The 18,682-nt window shown below is 38.4% G+C and overlaps 2 long non-coding RNA genes across 2 annotated transcripts; both read right to left on the bottom strand.

Annotated features, from left to right (window-relative positions):
* Positions 1–3,207: 3,207 nt before the first annotated feature.
* LOC145659422 (uncharacterized) lies at positions 3,208–6,907 on the bottom strand. The gene is made up of 3 exons (XR_014125633.1): positions 6,695–6,907; positions 5,903–5,933; positions 3,208–5,638 (listed from the first exon to the last, which is right to left on the bottom strand). It is a non-coding gene; the product is annotated as an uncharacterized LOC145659422 (long non-coding RNA).
* Positions 6,908–12,855: 5,948 nt separating this feature from the next.
* On the bottom strand, positions 12,856–16,178 carry LOC145659478 (uncharacterized). The gene is made up of 3 exons (XR_014125705.1): positions 16,074–16,178; positions 14,170–14,244; positions 12,856–13,830 (listed from the first exon to the last, which is right to left on the bottom strand). It is a non-coding gene; the product is annotated as an uncharacterized LOC145659478 (long non-coding RNA).
* Between the last annotated feature and the right edge of the window lie 2,504 nt (positions 16,179–18,682).

An 18,682-nucleotide genomic window follows, 5' to 3' on the forward strand; every position in this document is an offset into this window, starting at 1 on the left:
TCCTTAGTCAGAGAATGATATTCTGTCTTTGCTGCTTACATGATCAGCTTCTTTCAAATAGCCATGTAAACTTAGTCAACTTAGTTATTTAGGAATAATATCAAACTACATGTGGGCCATCAGATCCTGTTTGCCCTTGAAGACCCACTCACAATCTCTGCTCAAGTCAGAGACTATTTACAGCTATGATCTTAATTCCAGCACTGGACATGCATTACCTTGCATAGTTTCACAACTCTGGCACTGCAATCAACCCTGCATATGTTTTAACTAAGAAGGCAACAGTTCAAATGGAAAACCTACTTCCTTTCTGGGAGTGAAGGAAGCCAGCTGCTTGATCTTCAGTGTCTGGTTGAGTCTTGGATGCATCAAGCACAGGGACACCAGCTGATACCCCATGGTTGAGGTGCTCCATATATTGTGCAAGGATCGGTTCGTTATAATCACCATTCTGCATTTTTTTTAACAGCAGCAACAACATAAAATGGTTCAGTTAAGGGTGCATCATTGGAAGACTTTCAATAAAATATGTCCTCACCATGTCTCAAATACAGCAATACCTCTTAGAAGCCATTGTACTGCACACAGAATGGACAGTCCCAGCAGTTTCTGTTCCCATATGGAACCTCAGTGTTTTGATTACAGAACCAGCAATTGAATAGGGAGTTTATATATATATATATATATATATATATATATATATATACATAATTGTGAGCAAGGATCTTTCATTTTACAGCCTAAAAATGAAAGTGACAAATAAATGTATGTGACAAATAAACCAAACTTCAAACTTTATATGAATAGCTTCATGTTGAATATACACAGTTAATCAGTCATTAAAAACTACATTCTATTAATACAGAATGTTTATGAAAGTTAATTTAATCTAATTAACAATAAATGAACAGTCGAATATTGTAGTTCAAACAGTCCAATAGCTGTAGTAATGGCTTAACTCATTTTGCTTATTTAGAGAGAACGATAAATTTGAAAACCCACAGGTTTGTGAATTTGGGTCTCTAAATCATACAAAAGTAGGTTTTCTATTGCTGAACAGTTAGCTAGCTAACAAACTACCAGCACCTAAACGATCAAAGTTGAAAGCTGAACAATGAAATGGTTCCACAAGGAATGGTTTATAGCCCCGAGTTTGACACTTGCTGACCCCAACTGTTAGCTAGCTAACTAGCTTATCTCTGTGATAAAGCGATACAATCTTTAGCAATGAGGACATGAATAAAGTATCCTTTACAATTTTCACAATATTGTGAAAATTTAATCTGCTGGCATTGGAGGTTATTAAATATTCACAATATCAATAATAATTCCTTGGTTCACAGAATCAGACATTACATTTTTGCTGTTATGGCAGCTGTTATAAAGATCATATTTATACAGAACCCTGTTCAGTTACTGCTAGTATTGAGGCACCATTGCATAACTAATAGCGGTACAGAGACAGAAACATCATGTGTTCAGATGAATAACTATGAATGTGTTAGATGAATAGTGCAGATTAGAATCATATCAAGTTCAAGTTCAAGTTCGGTTTATTCGTCACATACATAGTCATACACAGTATAACACGCAGTGAAATGGTGGAGAGTGCTCTGTCCAAACTGAGGAAGAGAACCAGGGGTGCATAGAGGAAAAAAATAAATAAATAAAATAAATTTTTTAAAAAAAGCAAAAAAAACAACAACAAAATATATATATATATATATATATATATATATATATATATATATATATATATATATATATACAGATAAATATATATATTCTATGTATGTACAAAAATATATTAACAATGTATGTACAATATATGTATATTATGATTATATACACAATGTACAATGTATATGGTTGGGTATATATGTACACAATCTACAGAATGTACAGATCCATTTTGTATAATACCATATCTACAGTCTATACCATATCTATCCATCATGTGTTCAGATGGCCAGCAGTGTGCTGTAAAATATACATTGTCAGATATTAATGTCTGCTCTGGATGTGTGTGAGAGAGTCTGTGAGAGGTTTGCATTTGTGTGTGTTGCCTGACTATGAGTGGGAAAACCATACAAAGGTAAAAACATTACCTCTGCAACAAGGATCTCTTCTATTTGAAGGAAAGGTTTAAGTTAGACACAGTCTCCACAGAGAAAGTTAAATCTGGTTTGTGTTAAGACCAGTTGACATATCAGTGGTTTATCACTGATTATGTCTGCCACTGAGATACCACAAATTAAGGACTCCAGATTCCAAGACATAGAGTTGTGCAGTGTGAGCCATACATCAATTTGAAAACTTCAAAAGTCACATAATGTGTGCATGGCATAAGCGTATCAGCAGGTCCCAAAAACATTTGCTATCAGAAATGATTTCATCATAGAAAATAACTACAAATTCTAGACTTGAGAATGGGAGCATCAATCCCACTAACACTCACATACTAAAAGAGCACTCTACCACTTGAGCTAGTTCTCCTAGAGTGGGACTTGTTTGCAGATCGGACAAAAGCTGAAGACACAGTGGAATGGCAATTCTCTAGGAGATCATACCAAATCCTGCATCCACCCTAAATATTTCATCTAGCTGTGAAGTCAAAAAAGCTTATTCCTGAAATGACAGGAATAGTTCTTGCAGATTCTGATATGCTATGCAAACAATATAAAATGTGAGCTATGTTAGATCTGGCAGCCATTGGCTCTAACTGTCTCTTTTTAATGAGTTAAGCAATGCTTACAGAATTACTTTCTATGGCTTCAAATACTTCCAAGAATTAAACCTTGCAGAGCTCTGTAGCTAGACACATTGTCTTTGTAGGTTTGACATGTTCATTTGACAAACTAGCTAAAATAGCATCTTTTGGTTTGATTAAATTGCCCCTTAGACCCAGACAAAAAATTGCTCAAAATCTTTCTGCTTATTCATGCAGCAATGAACCAGATTTCCAAAGAAAGAGGAGGTATGGTTAAAGCTAGAAACAAATGCCTACTCTGTGCTCAGGCAGAAAATCTGATATTTTAAATATGTCCCTAAAAGGTTTATATTCCTTGGCTCACAGAATCAGACATGACATTTTTGTTGTTATGGCAAATTTCATGGTGTAATAGACAGCACTATGTAACTCGCAGCAATAAAGCTCAGTGGACTTTGCAATTGATGATTTCGTCACTGTGTACAACTGCACTGAATTGCTCTTTAACAAAAGCTTCTGCACATTTGCTTTTGAAGTTTAATTCAAAAGTTGGCTGCAGAATAACCATTTGTCAGAGGGAACAATATGTGTCAACTTTCACCTATGCTCGGTTGAAAAGTGGCCGTAATCTTGTTGACACCAAGTCTACAATTTCATGGAAAGGTTCCCTTCACTGCTGCACTGAGAACTGGGAAATGAACTGAGAAAGGCCGATTAGCTCAGTTGGTCAGAAGGTGGTGCTAATAACGCCAAGGTTGTGGGTTCGATCCCCATATGGGCCATGTGAGTTTTGGCTGATGAATGACCCCTTGTCAACAAACCACCTGTTGCAAAAAGGGCACCTGTTTGAATTTGTGTTGCTTATAACATTGCTTGTAAACCACAATCTGCTAAGACATGTTCCAAGTACAGGAAAGTGAGAGTATGTTTTTTATTACACAACTTTACCCATGGATTTGTGCTTGTTTACAAATTTTGGACATTGTGGAGAAAAGTATGAAATCAGAGGGACTCTGGCATTAGTGTAAGGTTCTCGATCGCTGTGTGAATTGGTCAAGGAAGCCATTCCAGAGGCATGCAGATGACCTGCATCCTCCCCATCAAATTATAGCAAGTTAGGTGTCTGGCAGTGCCAGGGAGTTCAAATCCTTTAGTCTGAAATGTGTTGGGATATGATTATGCCTGCCACTAAGATACCACAAATTAAGCACTCCAGATTCCAAGACATAGAGTTGTACAGTGTGAGCCATACATTAATTTGAAAACTTCAAAAGTCACGTAATGTGTGCATGGCATAAGCATATCAGCAGCAGGTCCCAAAAACATTTGCTATCAGAAATGATTTCATCATAAAAAAAACCCTACAAATTCTAGACTTGAGAATGTGAGCATCAATCACACTAACACTCACATACTAAAAGAGCACTCTACCACTTGAGCTAGTTCTCCTAGAGTGGGACTTGTTTGCAGATCGGACAAAAGCTGAAGACACAGTGGAATGGCAATTCTCTAGGAGATCATACCAAATCCTGCATCCACCCTAAATATTTCATCTAGCTGTGAAGTCAAAAAAGCTTATTCCTGAAATGACAGGAATAGTTCTTGCAGATTCTGATATGCTATGCAAACAGTATAAAATGTGAGCTATGTTAGATCTGGCAGCCATTGGCTCTAACTGTCTCTTTTTAATGAGTTAAGCAATGCTTACAGAATTACTTTCTATGGCTTCAAATACTTCCAAGAATTAAACCTTGCAGAGCTCTGTAGCTAGACACATTGTCTCTGTAGGTTTGACATGTTCATTTGACAAACTAGCTAAAATAGCATATTTTGGTTTGATTAAATTGCCCCTTAGACCCAGACAAAAAATTGCTCAAAATATTTCTGCTTTTTCATGCAGCAATGAGCCAGATTTCCAAAGAAAGAGGAGGTATGGTTAAAGCTAGAAACAAATGCCCACTCTGTGCTCAGGCAGAAAATCTGATATTTTAAATATGTCCCTAAAAGGTTTATATTCCTTGGCTCACAGAATCAGACATAATAATGCCAATGTCAGGGGTTTGATCTCCATATGGGCCATGTGCTTCTTCCTGGAAGATTTTTTAAACCATTTTCAATAATGGCACCACTTCGAACCAGATACCTTTTTCTCTTCTGACAGCTCCACAGTTGCCTTGTGAAAAGAATACAGTATAGACAGGCACCCACAAACATTACTGTACACATCAGAGGTCAGCGCAGGAATGTCAGTTTGTAAACCCGCCAAATCTGCCCCCACAGGCTCCCTGAGTTCTACTAATCGCTCCAACACCTTGTTTCAACCTCAGTTTCTTTTTTTTTTAATTTTCCCATATCCTCTTGAGCGAGGTCCAACATCTCCTTTAACAATAAAACAGTAAACGTTACACATGTAGCAATATAAAACAATATGTAAACAATGTGAAAATAATGTTACTAGCTTTGGCAGTTGTGCTGCTTCTAAAATAGCCCACCAGCTTCCTTGACGTTCTACAAATGTCAGATAGCACTGGGGTTATTTCAAGAGCCTTTTTAACAACTATATTCAGGGTGTGAGCAATGCAGAGCGCATGAGGCAGCTTCAGCTATTTGCCACAGGCAGTCCCATTAGATGTGCCATCAGTAACCAGACATGTGACTTTATTTTATTCCCCATTCTTCCATAAGAGAGGATTTCACACAGGCCAAATTTTCAGCCGTATGCGCCCGCAGGAATTTCACAACACCAAGTATTGTAGACTTCAGAAATGTGTTGTCATCTATAAAATAGCAGGTCACAGCCAAGAAGGCATCCACATTAAGAGATGTCAACATGTCTGCTGTCAAACTCATTGCAGGAACTTTCTGGACCTCAGCTTTGGCCTTCTCTTTCTCTTGTTGACATTTGGCCTCAACCATGGCCTTTGCAGTCTAAAGGGAAGGAAGAAAATTATAATTTTTTTTAATACTACTCTCATAATGTATCCATGTCACCACACATACCTTCCTAGTTGGGAGAATATAAGTTGAATCCAATTTTGCTACCAAGTCCCTGAAGCTTTTATCCTCAACTATGCTAAATGGCTGTGTGTCTCTAACTATCATGGGGACCAAAGCCTCATCCAGCTCTTCCTTTCTGGTCACTGCTTTGTAAAGATTAGATTATACTTTGTCACCAAAAAATATAGTACTCACCAATGAAATTCACTTTATAATCCAATCCAAACTGCAAATAACATGTAAGGTGCAGAGAATAATGCAATATAAATATTTATGTATATACAGTATATACACATTTTATATACATGTGCATAATAACGTTAACACCTTGTGACAACTGATAAATAAGCCAAATGACACTGGCAAGGGTGACAGTAGGAAAAACTCATTGGAGTTTAACACTAGATATCTGAAATTGTACACATGGCACAATGATTATTCAGTATTCAAATTGAAGTAGACTCTTGGGACTAGACATCCATTTACACCCAGGCTTATTTGTCCATCATTTAGGTTCCATTTGAGCTCATCTAATACAGAAGAAAATGTAAAAAAACCCCAACATAAAACGCCTTTGATTTTTTTGGTGTAACGTGTCTATTGATGCTGGAGATTCAGCTTCACTCATGCTCTACATTTCCTGATTCACCAGGGTCTTGTCTAATAAACTGAACAGTTTTGAGCATATACATGAAATGACTAAGTAGCTACACAATGTTTTCCAGTAAGTGTCCTAGTCTTCCTAGTCAAAAACCTCTCCAAATGCACACAAAGTCATCAATCACTATACATCAAGTTTTCACGTTTCTTTTTGATAAAACATCACAGTAAGTTACTTTAGTAAGTTCCACAACAATATTAGCTTCATAGCATCATTGTTAGCATCATTAGGGGAAAATACTGTAGCTAATACTGTAAATGCTGTGGAAAATATTGTAAATGCTGTAATATTGTAAAGAAGTAGTATACTTTCTCATTTATACTTACAATTTGTAATAGGATTACGAATTTTTCCAGCAGTGAATGGAAACATCCAGTGATTTGCTATGCAAACCTCGAAGCTAGTCCATGCTAGCAGCACCCAAACAACTCCACATAAACTTCAGTTAAACTAAGCCTCTTCCTTTCCATGATGTCCAAAAGTATTGGCGATCAAATCATTCTTACAGTTGTACGTCAAACCCATGCGCTAGGCTATCTGCTAACAACACTGAAGCACTGACAGTACACAATGTGCATACCTTTAAGCATTAAATGGATGACTAAATAAGGTAAGTGAGGGGTCTACGTTTTCATCTAAGCCTCCTCTATTTGATGAAACTGCTGTCAATCAAGCAGCTTGCTCTGGAAACTCTTGGAAACGCCTGGACACATAGGTGTGAATTGCTGTCACTCCAAGACAATGGCGCTGCCATGGCCAATAAAAATCAATATAAAATAGAAACGGGGGGTCTAATGCTCTATTCAGGAACACTTTAATGTCAGTAGTGTGCAGTAGTGTTTCAGTTAACCAAAGGCTTGTGTAGTTTGGGTTTGTTCCGAAGGAACCGAACCGAAAGAAAAACGTCGCTTTTACGCAAAGAAGTGAGCACGCAATTAAAAGAACTTTAGCAACACTCTGTATACCATTTAAACATGTCACACAGTTGTTTTGATGGTAATTGAATTTTTTATGACAAAATCTGAACTTAACAAAATCTGATCTTATACCGGAAGAATGTTTTAAAGGGCAACTTAAAAGGGCAGGCACATTTTTGTGGAAATTTTACCAGCATGTCTTCAGCATGCAATTTCTGGCAAACGGATGCATTGCACGGCTGAAAATCAGTAAGCAGATACTTGTATTAGTCCTAAGAAATGTTATGTTGATAAATGTACTTTACTTTAAGAATATTCAGTGTTATTAAGTAATTTATTTGAGCATGCCTGTTTGGACCTACCCATGAGCCCGCTAGGGGCGTTGGTGTGTATAGGGGTTAACCAGATGTTCTATACTATTATAATACCCATGGTTCAGAATACATGTAAATACCACACCATCTTCTCCTTCTGCAGAGTTTAACAAAAAAGATACTTTTCATGTCCGACTCCTTCAGCGAATACCATGTGTGCAGCTATTGTACCTCGGTGAGTGTGACCTCCCAGCCCCCCACCAAATTTATAGGCTCCAAAAATTTGGTTGTGTAGCACGAAATCTTATTATCGAGGTACATGTCTTTGGAGGCATTGCACGGTAGAGTTACATAGAATCCGTTCTTTTCCATGGTGACCGGATTATAATTTCAATTTGATTTTAGCACCCCCTTTTAATCTTTTACAACGTTAAGAACGTCCTCCGCCGGAATCCAGAAGTAAAACTTATCGGGCCATCCAATCCACTTGATCAAGCAAATCTTTTTTCGGTTCCTATTTTTTTCAGAGAGAATATTTTCTATTTTAATGGCTTTATCTTTTCCCACTATAATCAGCTCCCGCTATGATGCAGCTCCTGTTCATAAAAGGTCCTATGTATATTTTCCCCATTGAAATCCCATAATTTGTATATGAGAGGGTGTCTCCTTAGACATTCAGAAATGGTAAAATATTCATCCATAAAGTTCTGCTCGTACCCTTTATCAAATTGTCACCGTCTCACCGACTCTAAACTTCAATCTTAGTTTTTCCACCTTTTTCCATTGAAACAACCCATACAAGGTTTTAAACACCTTGAAGGAATTTCCTTCATTCACTTCAACGGGTTTCATTTTAATGCTGCTGTGATAGCTGTTGTTATAAGCATGAACAAAGTTCTGTACCACATCGATGTATTTTCTCGTATTGATAGCTGTGAAGTATCTCCACATTCTGGTTTTCAATGTCCTGTTGAACTGTTCACACACTGATGCTTTTTGTCCTGTTCCAGTAGCAAAGTGATTGATGTTATGTATTTTCATTAATGTTTTGAAACTTATTTAAAAATTCTTTCCCTTCATCAGTCTGAAGTTTTTTAGGAACTCTGCCTTCTTTTAGAATCAAAACAAAGGCCTCGGCACTGGTCTTGTTTTTCATCATGCGTATCCAAGCATACTTGGAAAGTATATCTATACACGTTAGCATAAATTTCATGTTCCAGTTATGTTCCGCTATGCTGGTCATGTCCAACAAATCGGCCTGCCATTGTTCATCTATGTTTTTTGCAATGACTTTGTTTCTTTTCAATTTCACAGAGAATGGTTTATGTAGTGTGTAAGCATCATCCCTTTTACCGATTTCATCCACCACGGACCTTTGCAGACTCTCGACTCCTCCATAGGATCCGGGGTTTGTGGGAGTATAGTAAATATTTTTCAGCAGATGATCAGTCATGGTGAAATGATTGAAACACAATGAGGAGAGTGCTAGAATGGATTATGGTTTTATTAGCATCTTTTCAGCAAAAGATTATATACATAAAAAATTATATACATATAATTACATACAGATCCTATCGGTAACGTTTACTGTTCTGACTCTATTTTCAAGGGTTTTACAGAACAATGTGATCAACTCCATCCTCAGCACTCTTTTTTTCTCAGGTGAAGGATCAGTGCAGGTGTCGAAGAGGTTTCCCATATGACCTGATCACCAGGGTTCAGGTTTTCCTGCAGATTCCATTAGTCCACGACGTCTTCGTGTACCTGCTCCCTGCACACGCTATAGTTTTTGAGAGCGGATTTGATGTTCTGTTCCTCCTGCAGGTCGGTTACCACTACCCCAGCGATAGCCTGAATCTTGCTAGAGGATGGAGGTATCTGAATGCCACACAGCTTCAAAGCTCTTGACAGTGTGTGCATGAACCATGGCTTGAACAGTTTTTTTATCAGCTTAGGTGCGTTGAGGCTGAAATAGGATTCATCTGGATCGTAAAGGCATGTGTGTTGACACTGACTAGGATGGTCAATAGCACAACCGTAACAGTTTTCTCTGTCTTCATCAATAATTCTATAAATCTGAGTCCCGATCACAGCTCGAATGACCGCGATCACCGGTGCGTTGATGCACCCATCGGTTTTGTTGTTATTCGTGTTTTCACAAAAGCTTGTTTCAGAGGGTCCGCTCTTATTGTTATTCACACCTGTAAGAGCAGAGGAATGGGGCAGAGTCTCAAACGTGGGGAATCCTGAAAGTGAACCTGGAGCACACACCCCAAACAGGACACCCCCCCCCCCATGTCAGACAGAGTACTCCCAAATTTGCGATCTTGAGCACACTTTAACACAGCAGCAGGAAATACTGCATGTTCAACGACAATAAGATCAATAGGGCCTGAAACTACTTCAGGTAAGGGGAATACAATTCCACCGGCAATGTCATTTCCTAATATAAAGGACACCCCAATCATGGGCAAAGCTGACCTAACAGGTACTTTAACCATACCTGTGACTCCATCAGTTCTAACATAAATGTTATACAGTGGGAGCCGGAGTACTCCTAGTTTAACGCCTTGCACTAACATGGTCACTACCACAATATGACTGAGTTGAAAAAGGCAACACATTATCCAACATAAGAGACACAGCAGCATGTAAACCTGTGATGGACTGTTTGTCTTCATCTGTCTTGAAAAGAGAAACATATCCCTCAAAAAGAAATGGCTGAAACACAGCATCTGGGGGACGAAGCGAAGACTTCTGTGGATACAGTGCTTACAGCACTTACCGTTTTTTTGTGAGCAAGCATTCTTGCACTTAAGCGCAGGACAATTACCTATAATGTGTCCACGCTCATGGCAATAGAAGCACTCTCTGTTTCCACAGAAACAGCCGAAACAGGGCTATCAGATTTCAGGGAGCTCACAGAAGTCAGCACAAATTCATCAGCAAGTGTAGAAGCAAAGGATAGGTTACACACTTCTTGTTCATTTAAATACTTTAATATGTTCTCAAAAAGACAGTTCTTGATTTCTTCAACCAGTATGAGCTCTTTAAATTGATCAATTGTGGTAATGTTACATGCAGTACACTACTTGTCTAATAAAACTTTTCCTTGGCAAATTCTACAAATGTCTGGCAGGGGTTTTTCTTTAAGCGTATGAAATTTTGTGTGTATGCTCCCGGCACTAGTTCATATGCTCGGAGAGCAGTTATTTTTACACTTTCGTAATCTAGGCTCTGCTCAAGCGTTAGGGAGGAACACACATGTTGGGCCTTACCAACTAACTTACACTGCAGTAAGAGAGACAATACTTCCTTGGACCAATCCAGTGTCAATGCTATGTGCTCAAACACTGGGAAATATGCATCAACTTCATGTTCCCTAAAACTAGGGACCAAGGCAATCTGTCAACTGATATCAAAACGTCCAGTGACAGAGTCGGAAGGAGCTGGGGTGACAGCAACCCGAGGGAAACTGGGCTTAGGCACTGGTGTACCCGAAGATACAGGGCTTACTAGTGCTGGATAGACAGCTTTCTGAGGAAGAGGTATATGTTTTTGCAAGCCCATACTCAAGCTTTTAAGTGTCACCTCCCTTTCCGCCTCTACCTGTAGAGCCCGAAGACATAGCAGCTCAGCCTCTCGTTCCTGTTTTTTTTTTTTTTTTTTTTATTTCCAGCTCCAACTACTTCAATTTCATTTCTAGTATGGGGTTTACCTTGGGAGAAAACCTGGGATTCATGCGTGGCCTGACTACAGGGTTGCCACAGCTTCTGCTGTATTAGCAGAGTGAGGCACAACCACAACCAGAGAGGGGGAACACACACACAAAAAAAACAAACAAACAAACGGAACAGGCAAACAGAAGAAGAGGAGAAACAGAGGACGAGCCCACAATTGTTATGACCCCATCTAAGGCTGTGAGGTTGTAACTAGGAAAAAGAAACGTGAACAGCAGAATGTAAGTTGTGAAAAACAAATAGCAACAAAACTGAAGCACAAATGGAAGTCTCCTTTTAGATATATTTTACAGAGGATATTATTATTCACAAACAAACAATCTTACTGGTGCAAATTCTACAGGACCCACACTAATGAAAAAAAAATACCCTAAATAAACCCAACAAACAAAAGAAACATACAACAGACCTTCCTAACTTCCTGACACAAACAGAGGCAAAACCCACATCTAACAAAAATGCCAGTCACTCCTTACCACCATTATCCAACACCAAAGTACCAAACAAATACTATTTACACTCTTTATACAATCACTTGCAGTGATCTTTATACAATCTGTCTCTCTCATATAAATAAATAAATATAGAAATAAATAAAAATATATATAAATATTAGGGATGGGACATTCAATACAGACGCTTCGAAGCTCGTGTCAGTTTTCCAACACTTGCTGATTCGACACAGTGTACCGGAGCTTGTATTGAGTCACTTACCCTCACTTGACTATGACATTTGAAGATTCGAAAATGACAATGAAACACTGGAAATGGGCGGGATGGTTCAAAGTTTTGGCGCTATCCGCTATCTCAATGACTATTTAAGGCACAGTAAAATCCTGAGCGCCTTTTCTATGGCAGAGAGTCATTTAAAAATGGAAACTTCTACATCAAATAAGCATTCCAAAGCATGGGAAAATTTTGATAAAATATCTAGAAATAGGGTAAGTACGAAACATAATGTATCTTTATGGTTTATGTAGAATAACACAATAAGAGTCTTATTCTAATGAAATGTCGTATTTTTAAAGGTGCGATGTCAGCAGTGTTCCCAGGAGTTGTCCTTTAATAACAACACGTCCGAAATGCTGAGACACCTTCTTGCAAAACATTAGAGCACATCAGCACCACATACAGGTAAAATCGTGAACCAGAGAAGAAACAGTCTTAAACCCCAACACTGTGTTCGTTTGGGCTCAGTTTATTAAACTGAATACTAACTCCTCTTCTGTATTATGTTCTGTTCCCAGTTAACCACAAGCGCAATCAATTAAATTCCACAGTCACTATACCCCAGCAATATGTTTCCTCAGATCATATTTTCAAATTTTGTAGATGATTTTTCTATTCCCTATAAAATCACGTTTTCATGATTCACAGATGAGTGGTTACTTTGTTGCTAATATATGACTGATATTAATTTTCCGTAGGCCTTATTCATTCTACAATCAATAATGACAACATTCAAGCATTTATTCCAACATTTTAATAATTAAACTTGATTTTCAGTGGATCTGAACAGACATGAGTTGAACTGTAAGACCACACAGCATTAACACACTTCGCAGGCTGAAATCATTTTTTTCTGGCCAACAGATGTCACTCTTCTCTGATGTCGGATTTCAATGCTCCAATGCATCGAATCTTTTTTGGCACAATCAGGAAGAAGCTCCTAAAGCTTCAATGGGGCTTCATCCAACCATCACTAATATATATATATAATGTAAATAAACAAAACAGCTAAAAAAACAGGAGGGGCGAAGCCAAAGGCGAAGGCTAAAATGGGGGAAAACAACGTCACACACGAGGTCATACAAAATTGCAATAACAAACCAACAAAACTGTCTGTTGTCTCTTCCTCCTTCTCTCTTGGGGGAGGGGCCATTAAATAATAGGAGCAGTTGTCTTGAAGGCATCTGAGACAAGATGAAGCTCAGTAACATCACGACATCAGGGGTAGGTGTACCTCAGCAGTCCACTATCAGTCCAGTGTATTAGTGCAATGATGTTTGATTCCTACTCAAAGAACATGTGATACTTTCAACATTCACTTTAGGTATCAATGAAGTTGTGACATCAAGCAAAGGAGGACAGTGAGACATGAGTAGACGAGCACAAGTTGGACTTATTAGGGACAATGAAACAAAACCTGAAGACAAGACAACAGAAATGAAAGCCTGAGTGAGCTAAACTGAACTGAATCAAACTCCTACCGCTATATGGACCTAGCTCTGTAATATAGTTGAAACTGTAAGTTGCTATAGATAAGCGTGTCTGCCAGATGTAAACAGGAGATCACATTAAGCAGTGAAGTTGTGCAGTGTGAACATGACATCTGTCTTTTACAGCAAAATCAGATTATTTTATTATTCTTTAAATGTCTTCATGGTCTAGCAACTCATAATGGCATTAGCACTTGAAAGCAAAAAACAAAAACAAAAAAAAATCATCACTGGAAAGGTGTCCTGGTGCGAGGCGTGCAGTGGTCACTGTCCTGCGAACACAGAGAGACACAGGCGAGATATCAGTTAAAAAGGTTTGAGAAAGTACATCCTCCACTGACAAGATTCTGCTGTTTAAATGTAAATGGATCTGTGACTTGAACAGGTCTGCTCCTTCCCTCAGCCAATATAGAAACAGCTAACTGCACTACAACAAGTACACAAGGTGTAATGAACTTGCTATGAGAATGATCTCAGTAAGTAACTCAAAAAGGAAAGGAGCTTCTCCTTCCTGTTTTCTTTGTTCTCTTCTTGTTAGTGTTTGTATTTGCTCTTTCAAAACACTCCTGCACTCATTCCTCACACTAAAACATGAACCTGGTGTTGTTTACACAGTGACTTGGTGTGAGGCATCTGATCCATGATTTCCCCCTGGGGTCACAGGTCTCGTTTGTCGCCTTTTTTTCCTTAAGACAAAAACAAATTAACATAAGAGCAGAAAAATTGAGCAGAAATAAACAACTATTAAAATTCTAGATGCACTGTGGAATATTCAGAGAAAAACAAGACACTCCAGTCTCTAATGTATTTAATATGTGATATTTAACTGTCAATATGGGGACATTACGAGAAGGGAGTGGACTCAGCTGACCTGTCTATGATTTTATTATTATTATTATTTTAATCCTAGTCTTTGATTAAGTTAAGGCATTTTCCTTTCAAAGAAAAGAAAAGGAATGGAACATGTGAAACACAAACATAAAAATAGGTATGCATTTATCTAATAAACTGATGACTATGATTAGGTGAGACAAGTTTTAGGATATAATAATAAGTGTATAATTTCCATCACACTTTTCACCTGAGTCTCCCGTGTTTCTGAATAAAAGAAAGTAATATAACACACGCAGTTATACAATTTCCAAAAGGCATATTATTTAGAAATAAAGAAGAACTTGGTTATTATTTGGTTATTAGGACACATGAGGAAAGCATTTTAGTTGCATTCATTTTGCCAAAGACATCCATGACTGAAACAAGCTTCCTGTCACCACTGACCACCCTCCTAGCGTCTATGTCTCCACGGTTTCCCTGTCTAGTGTCTTTATTTTTGATTTACTCCCTTGTTGTGGTTCCATTCCTTCGTTTCGTTTTCTGCACCCCTCATAATTTGCACTTGTGTCTGGTTTAATGCTCATTTGACCATGTTTTTAAGCCCTGTTTTAGTTTAGTCTTGTTGCTATTTATTGTAAGTCCAGCTGCTGTTTGTTAATCGAGGCTTCCGTGCATGTGAATATAAGCCTGAATGTTTATCCTCGCCCCAATGTTATAGCCTGCATCCCTGGTTTGTCTTCGTGCACTTTTCTTTTCTTTACTTTAGTTTATCATGAATTCTCGGACTCTCCATGTTAATAATTTGACCCTGGACTTTGGATTTGCCCCTAATAAATCTCACTCTTTTCCACACACTGCTCATCGTTACACTTCCCCAACCTACTATATTTACATTAAAACTCCGTCAACAGCAGTCTTTAGCGTTGAGGTTTTTTTTCAATCTGTGTAAAATTACGTAATTTCTGCTGTTTCAGAAGTGAAGGATTTGCGTGCTCTAAATTTTCATCATGCCAATGCACAGAGGTTTTGGTATGGAGATTTTATCCCGATCTATAGGAGCAGGTGTAATGGACTATAAAGTTGACGAGAAAGAAACCATCCGTTTCGCAGCCGTTTATGTCCATAGATGCTGCTATTACCAAAAATACTACTGCGCTGATTCTTAGAGGACAGTTGATTTGACCGGATGTCGCAGCAGTACGGCCGACTACTCCTGATCATAACGCATTCATGACAACTCAGCCCTTTTTACGACTGAGGTGCTCACACGACAACGCGTGATCTTGCACCTTTTATGTGTTTTAAGAAAAACGCTCAGTGTTTTAAAGAGCAGCAGCGAATTTTCTTCTAACGCGTTACTAAGCTCTGTGAGCAGAGTAATTTCTGCCAGTGTGTTGAAATGAACAGGTGTCTGTTAAACTCATTCATGAGCGTATTTTAACGCGCGTTCAATATCGTCCGAGCTGTAATCTTTTGAATTCTGTAACCATGCGGCGTCATACGTATAACATTCTAGTCGCGTGGTGTGATAGCAACTGCTAGTCAGAATAAACAGAAGACAAACAGTAGTACAAACATTTCAAAAAGATACGATTACAAAAGTGAGATGCATTTTTGGCAGAACAGCGTTCATCCTTTTGAAGTTAGTTGCAGCAATTCTCCCACTTTAGATCCGACCTACATTGTAAGTCATCCTCCTGTTGAGCTGGATATCAGTGTTTTAAGCAGGTTTCTGTTTTGTAGGAGGACGGTAAGCAGCTGGAAGATTCCGCCGTGTCAGCGCATCGTAGAGTGAGTTATCGACACAGCTGGCGACTGTTACAACTAACACACCACTTTAAATTTTGATATGAGGCCCTTTTTAGATAGAGATTGCCTGTTAGGGATTAGAATGAGGCTCTGCAGCATCTCAGATTTAAAAATATATATATAGAATCTTTGATGGCCGAAGATCTCTAGGGACCGAATACACATTGCTGGGTCATATGTCTCTGCATGTTTCAAATGGGAAACCATAAGGTGGAGGAGGAAGAGACCCTGGGTGAATGTCGGAGGAAGACAAGGGAGGACAACCGACGGAAGGCTGCACGTGTTGGGCGGTATCTTGGAGGTCTAGACCTCGAGCTAGCAGTGCGAGAACTGCAGAGGGAGAATGTGATGATCAAAGCTGAATTGAGCAGGCTGAGAGCACAGCTTGAGAAAGTAGGAAAAGTGAAACACTTAGTTACACTGCAGTGCACATCCAATGAAGCAATGTTCTGCTATACACAGGAGATGATTTTAGATTGAAATAAGGAACTATAATTAAAATCCAGGTAAATAGTGAGCATAAATGTGTTAGGGCAAATCAACAAATGGATTGCCTATGACACTACAATATCACAGTCTAACTTATATTATATTTTTGATAGTATATCAAAGTGTGTGCACATGCATATATTTAATAGTGATGCTAAATGAAATGCTTTTTCACAGTTGGAAAGCCCAAGGCCCAGTTTCCCCCTGGAGTCTCCCAAACCACGAGACAACAGGTTTCGCTCACTCTCCCTCAGACAGCCTACCAGATTTGCACCTGGTGAGCCCCACTGGCTCCAAGAAGCCCCATCATCCAGACCCTACAGGCCTTGCCGTCCACTACTGCCTCCCCTGTCCTTTCACTCAGATGTGAGGCCAACACCAAATGCACAGAAGAAGCTGTTCAAGGAGAAAAAGACACATGAGAAGAAGAAACTGAAACGTCATCAAAAAGACATAGAGCAGACAACGAAAGAAGCGAATGGAGCCTCAGAAGCAAGAAAATGTGAGAAGAAAAGATTTCGAATTAGGATTGTATGGAAAGGATTTAAAGGAATTAAGTCTTTCTTTCAAAAATAGCTGTGGTATAGAATTTCATGTCCTTTCCATATTAACATAACTTTACTCCTATACTGTATGCAATAAGCAGGCCAAAATAATTTTCCAGACATTTTTCATAGATTTTGAATTGATTTAAATATGAATGTCTTATTTCAAAATGTGCTTATTAGTTCATGTCTGTTTTATAATATAAATAAAGATATTTTATTAAATAAGTGAAAAGTCTGGCATCAGCTTAATAGGTACAGTTGGACCATTTAAGTCCATTTAAGTGTTCCAAGTAAGATCATGTCATGATTTATTGACAAAATATTAAAAATGTATAGTTTTGAAAGAATTAACAGCCCAACATTTATTCAGTAAGAGGTTCAGGAGTAGAAAAAATGTTAAGAAGCCCTCTTGCCCCCAGTCCCAGAGTCACATGCAAGGTTTAACCATCAAATATTAAAACCCTGAGAAATGTTCAGTCTGAGATCTGAGTGAATAATTTAAGGAAGAGATTTGTCTAACCATCCATGTTCTGTTACAAAAATGGGGTTGCGGTCTGGACCTCCTTGACACCAAGAATTGTACAACCGTTTCCCTTTGTAGATGATGAATCTGCCCAACAACATTCCCAGTGATGTGGACTGTTATCTGTTCCCTCCCACTTCCACCTGTAGTCTGGTACATAATCTTACAGGATTTGTCATGGACCAGTGACAAATCCTGTCTCATCTACATTGTAGATATTCTGGGATTTTGTTGTGAAATCTGTGAGATAAGCATATCAAAGCAGTGGGTGAATATTCCAGTATCAGCTGAGGTCCTCACTGTAGCCACAGGAAACTGTTCTGATTTGTGAATGGTCTGCTCAGGATGATCTCACATAAAACAATAAAATCATTTTCTCCCATTGGGGAAAGGGCTCTGAATTCCACTAGCCAGATTATAATCCAGAACAAGATGTAAAACCTCTGTTTCAGTGAAGCTCCAACCCCAGTCACACATGACCTGCCAGGATTGTAAGAACACATGGACACATTAGCCTAAGCCATTTATGATCACAGCGTAACTTCATATTTGTCATTCATTTATTCCATCAAACAGCATTTATTTTGCATATCATAATTTCTTACTTGCAGCCAGTACAGTGAAAACTGATGCAAGTTTGTACTTGAAGGAACTCCTCATTAAAACACTCTAAGGTCATCTTAAATGGAGTGTAGTGGTCTTAACTGGTTTCAAAGTGACTAGTGATGAAAAAAGACAATGTGTTCATTTTTAAATAAAAGATATATTTACATGCATGGAACCTAAATATAACTTGGACTAAGAATCATATTATTATTTTGCCCACGTACAGAAATAACTTATTCTAATTCAAGGATTGCTTGTTGCCTATGGTTGGCGTACTGTGTACACGAAAACTGTGTACATACATGGTAATGCTTA

Source organism: Electrophorus electricus, chromosome 10, assembly GCF_041902795.1.
Source record: "Electrophorus electricus isolate QZ-2024a chromosome 10, ASM4190279v1, whole genome shotgun sequence".
NCBI lineage: Eukaryota > Metazoa > Chordata > Actinopteri > Gymnotiformes > Gymnotidae > Electrophorus > Electrophorus electricus.